Raw genomic sequence first — 6,112 nt, 5'->3', positions numbered from 1 at the left:
AAGAGAAAAAAAGGTAAAGTAGGAGATTAATGAAGAAAAAACTGGGAAAATTGAAAAAACAAAAACAAGGAATGGGGTTAACTATGAGAAAGAAAAAAATAATAGGGAAGAGAATAGGGAAGAGAGACAAAGCTGAGAACTAGAACTCAAGAAGGGAAGAATGTTGTTGTTGTTGTTGTTGTTGTTATATGCCATCATGTAGGCCCCAACTCATAGCGACCCCTCCTTGGGTTTCTGAGGCAGTATCACTACAGAAGTATGATTACTTAACTTTCCTTCTGAGAAGTGGCTGGTGGGTTTGAACCGCCAGCCTTCTGGTTAGCAGTCAAGTGCCTTAGGCACTATGCTACCAGAAAAAAATAATAATTAAAAAAAAAGGAATAATAGTAATAATTTTAAAAGAGACAAGAACAAACAAACTAAAACAAATAAACAAACAAAAATGTCTTGGCAAAGCAGGGCAGGTCACCCAAGCTCCCTCTGTGCACACAGACTGGGACAGAATTCCTATTTCCCTAGATGTTGGGGGGAGTGAGGGATAGCGATAGCCACACCTTCATTCATCAAGAAGGTGTGGGATCTAAGAGTAATGGGGGTAATAGTGCACCTTTCCAGTGGTTCAAGTCCGAATATCCTTGTGGTTCCCAGCAAGTGGAACCTATTCTTAAATCCCTGGAATCTGGGAAAATGTTGTTGCTTTAAATATCCAAAATTGTTGAACTGCTTGTAAACATTCAAAATCGCTGAGTCCTCTGGACAGGCAAAAGTTCACAGTTCAGCCCTCCTTGCTCTTCACTGATTATCTTTTTATTCACCAGCCACCAGCGCAGTCTTCTGTGCAGCCCTTGTCTAGCAGGGCCGATTTTTAGATTAATTTTTAGATCCTAACATGACTTGGTAATATCCAAGCTGTCTGTGCCATCAGGATCACAATCAAACTATAGCTCTGTATGTCTCTTTTTTCTTTGTTTTCATTCAGGTTTTTCTACTAGTTGCAGTTTAGTCCACTTCTATATCCTTCCCTTCAAAGCTCAGGGCTCCAGAATTATCATCTGTTTCTGTGTTAATTTGTTCCCCTTTTCTTTGTTGAAGAGGATCTCTGCAGTCTGTCTGCCTACTCCGCCATCTTACTGGAACCCATTCAGTACCATTTTGTTCTGTTTGAACAGCAGCCTCTTGTTTTATGAACAGATTACTCATGAGCACAATTAAGTTTTCCAAAATTCCCATTCTTCTCAATTTTATCCATAGTTTGTTATGATCCACACAGTTGAATGTTCTTGTATTGTCAATAATATCTTTCTAGTATTTTTTTGCTTTCAAGCAATATCCATCTGATATCAGCAACAATATCCTTCATTTCATGCCCTTTTCTGCATCCAGCTTGAATTTCTGGCAGTTCCCTATCTCAGTACTGTTGCAACTATTTTTGAATTATCTTCATCAAAACTTTACTTGTGTGTGATATTAATGATATTATTTGATAATATCTGCATTGTGTTTGAACATATCTCTTTGAAATGGACACTCATAGGAATCTATTCCAATCAGTTAGCCAGGTAGCTGTCTTCCAAATTTCTTGACATAAATGGTGAGCCTTCCAGCACTACATTCTTTGGTTGAAACATCTCAGTGGGTATTAAGTCAATTCCTGAGCCTTATTTTTCACTAATTCTTTCTGTGCAGCTCAGATTTCTTCAACATGATTGGATCATATACTACCTCCTGGATTGATTGAAGACTGGCCAATTATTTTTTGGTACAGTGACTCTGTGTATTCCTTCCTTTTTTATTATTTTATTTTACTATTCTCCCTGCACGGTACAATATTTTGCCCATAGAATCCTTCAATAGTGAAATTTCAAGCTTGACTATTTTCTTCAGTTCTCTCAGCTTGAGAAATGCTGAACATGTTCTTCTCTTTTTGTTTTCTAATTCTAGGTCTTTGCACAATTTATCATAATACTTTACTTTGTCTTCTGGTGCCACTCTTTGAAATCTTCTGTTCAGCTCTTTTATTTCGTCATTACTTCCATTCAAGAGCAAGTTTTAGACTCTCTTCTGACATTCATGTTAGTCTTTTCTTTCTTCCCTGTCTTTTTAATAACTTTTTGCTTTCTTAATGGATGATGTTCTTGGTGTCATTGCACAACTTTTCTGGTCTTCAGTCACTGGTGTCAGTGCATCAAATCTGTTCTTCAAATGGTCTCTAAATTCAGGTAGGATATAATCAAGATTGTGCTTTGTCTCTTGTGGTTTGTTTTATATGTCTTCAGTTTCAACTAAAACTTTCATGTGAACAATTTATGATCTGTTCCACAGTGCTCCTGGCCTTTTTTTGACTGATGATAATGAGCTTTTCCATCATCTCTTTCTACAAATGTAGTCAATTTGATTTCTGTGTATACCATGTGGCATGGTCCACATGTGTAGTCACTGTTTATGTTGTTTAAAAAAGATATTTGCAATGAATAAGTCATTGGTCTTACAAAATTCTATCATGTGGTCCCCAGCATGATTTCTGTCACTAAGGCCATATTTTCCAACTACCGTTGCTTGGTTTTTGTTTCCATCTCCCACACTCCAATAACCACTTATTTTCAATTCAATGTGATTGCATGTTTGGTCAGTTCAGACTGTTGAAGTTGGTAAAGGTCTTCAATTTCTTCATCTTTGACTAGTAGCTGGTGCATGTGTTTCAATAATAGTAGTAACTGGTATTCTTTGCAGGTGTATGGATATTATTCAATCAGTGACAGCATTCTACTTCAGGATAGGTCTTGAAATGTTCTTTTTGATGATGATTGTGTTACCATTCCTTGTCAATTTGTTATTCTTAGCATATGATTAGGAGCTCTGGTAGCATAGTGCCTAAGACACTTGAATGTTTACAAGAAGGCTGGCGGTTCAAACCCACCAGCCACTCCTCAGAAGGAAGGTTGGGCAATCTGCTTCTGTAGCGATACTGCCTCGGAAACCCAAGGACGGATCACTATGAGTTGGGTCTGACTCGACGGCACATAGCAACAGCATATGGTTGCCTGATTCAAAATGGCAAATGCCAGTCCATTTCAGCTCACCAATGCCTAGGATATCAATCGTGATGTATTACATTTCATTTTTTACACCTTCTATTTTCCCTAGAGTCATATTTCATCTATTCCACTTTATGATATTAAGGAATCTTTTCAAATGTTTCTTCTCATTTTGAGATTTGGCACATCATCACATGAAGGTCCAGAAAGTATTATTCCATTTACCTCATTAAGATAGACTCTAATTTGAGTAGGAAGCTCTTCCTGAGTTGTATTTTGAATACCTTTCATTCTCAAAGGCTTATCTTCTGACACTGTATTAGACAATGATTTTCTGGTATTTATAAAGTTTTCCAGTGATATATCAGTTAATGTTCCACTGCTATTCATAAAGTGTTTAGTGTCCATTTCTTTCAAAAGTGGAATGGCATTGTCCTTCTTCCTAGTCTGTGTTGGTCTGGAAACTCTGCTGGAAACTGTCTACCATGGGTGACCTTCTTGATATTTTAAATACCCATGGTATACTTTCCAGATTCACAGCAACATTCAAGCCATCAAAGTAAGGCAAACTGACAGGCTAGTGGTAGAACAGGAGTATAGATACATTTATATATGTGAATGTAAATATATAAATTACATGTAAGGCAATATTAAAGACAAAAGAATTATACCCTAAAATTTCCATAAGTAAATAATTTCCATTGTTTAATAAATATATTTTCATTGCTAATTTTACTAGAGAAAACTATGGCATTACCTACATGAGAAGGTATCTAATTTGATTAAGGATGTGCATATTGAAGCACCTGTCCTTATGAATTTTTATTTTGAAGTTATATTTGAAATTATCTTTTTTTTGTGTGTGTGTGTATTCTTTTCTCCATGAAAGAACTCTCTGAGCACAGTGTATCTTTTTGTTTGAGATTGTTGTGTGACGTAGTTTTAAGCAACCCTGGAAAACAGCTAACTATCCAGATAGATACTTCCCAGGACTTTCTAAGCTAATATATTGCATGTCATATTCCCTAAGTACTAAGGAAGATAATTCTAAAATGCATTGCACAACTATCGAAAATTGTCTAGTCATAATAGATTGTTTTTATTTGAACATAGGCTTACCTATTTAAATAATATAGAAGGCACAGAATCAGTATTACACAGTCAAGCAATAGTATGAGGAGTTTATTCCAGGATATCCTTTAAGGTTTCATCTGTTTCTTTCCCAGCACCCAGAGAATTCACTTTTCCCATTTTCAGTTCCAATATATCTCTTTACCACATGTATTGTTAGAACCGCAGAATACAATGGAAAAAAAGAGGCAAGGCCTTTTCTTTAAGAATAGGTTAGTAAAGTAATACATATTGTTCTGAAACCCATACAACCAATGACCATAATTTAGTAACTTGTCTCCATCCAACTGCAAGGGAGTTTGATAAAATCATATTTTTTTCTACTCTGCAATGTAGCAAGTAAAAATCAGGTGTCTTCATCTGGAAAAGAAAGGGTAAAAGATGAGGAAGAACAACCAACCAACAATCTTTGGCACTCAGAAAAACAGGGAAATACTTATTTTTATAGTTATTTAGCTGTAAGCATGATATTATCAAAAGATCGAGAAAACTAGAGTTTGCATTTTAGTTGTACTCTGGTAATTATTATCTGAACAATCTTGAATTGTCTAAATAAATTTTCATAATGAAGTTATGTGAATTACATATTATTCACTGTATTTTTGTGAACACAAAATAAGTTAGTGTTTGTGAAAGTGATTTCCAAACTCTAGAGTCCTTCAAATTGGTTAATATATACAATAGCATGGTAGTGTTTATAACTGGTAAACTGTTCACTTAATAAACATACATATACATCATGACTGTATGATATTCCTCAACATTTCAATGAATTTCACAAGTCATTTCAAAGTTATATTTAACATTGGTGAGTCATTCCCTTACTCAATTTTAATCTACTTTTGTAGTGTCCAGAATTCCAAGTCTATAGGCTATTAGTTATACCTTTTACTTTTCCAATGAAATCATTGATACAATTTTCAGCATTTTAAAATTGCTGGTGAAAAAATGCAATGTAAGCCTGAAAAGTACAGTCACATTTATTTCTGGAGAAACAAGGTACATTTTATCAACAGAATATGGATAAACCTTCAAAGTGGAGATAGCTTTTTTAAAAGAATTTATTGTGATTTGGGTGAAATTTTGCAAAGCAGACTCAACTTACATTCAACAGTTCATACACATTTGATTTTTTCAAAGCTTTCTTCTTATATACTGGAAACAAACCACATTCTGAAGGCAGCTACTTAGCTTCTCCAGTAGATCCCACTGCAGAATTGATTACCAGTCTCATCATGGGAATAACTACATCTTGATGCCCAGCCATTCAAAACCAGGCCCAGCAAAGTTGATATACAACCTTAACTACCACACCATTCATGTGTTGATGAGCACTTAGATTGTTTCCATCTGTTTGCTATTGTAAATAGTGTTGCAATGAACATGGGTGCACATGTATCTATTTGTGTCACAGATATCACCTCTTTATGATATATATGATATTGCTGGATCAAATGGTATTTCTATTTCCAACTTTTTAAGGAAGCACCATATAGTTTTCTGTAGCAGTTAGACAATTTTACAGTCCCACCAACAATATACGAGAGTTCAGATCTCTGCACACCCTCATCAGCATTTATTATTTTCTTTCTTGTTGAACTTTGCTATTAGTGCTTAAGTGATATGATAACACATTCTTGTTTTGATTTACATCTATCTAATGCAGTTCTTATTTTAGTTATAAGGCTTATTGATTTTCTTTGTTGTTACCCTGTAGTAAATTATTCTCTGTCTCTACATTTGGAACAGTCTGTTCTATATTGATATTGTCCTGATTTCTTGTCCATATGGAAGTTTTGTAATTATACCATTTATTCTCTCTATTTGGTGTCATTTCAGATTGACTCCTCTAGTTCTCTATTTTCTATTTTGTAAGCTTCTATTAGGAGCTCTGGTAGCATAGTGGCTAAAGCACTTGACTGCTAACCAGAAGGCTGGCGGTTCAA

The sequence above is a fragment of the Orycteropus afer genome, unplaced genomic scaffold (assembly GCF_000298275.1).
Source record: "Orycteropus afer afer isolate SDZICR_OR568_19922 unplaced genomic scaffold, OryAfe1.0 scaffold00351, whole genome shotgun sequence".
Lineage (NCBI taxonomy): Eukaryota > Metazoa > Chordata > Mammalia > Tubulidentata > Orycteropodidae > Orycteropus > Orycteropus afer.
The sequence above is the reverse complement of the archived record's forward strand: the minus strand, read 5'-3'. Positions refer to the sequence as shown.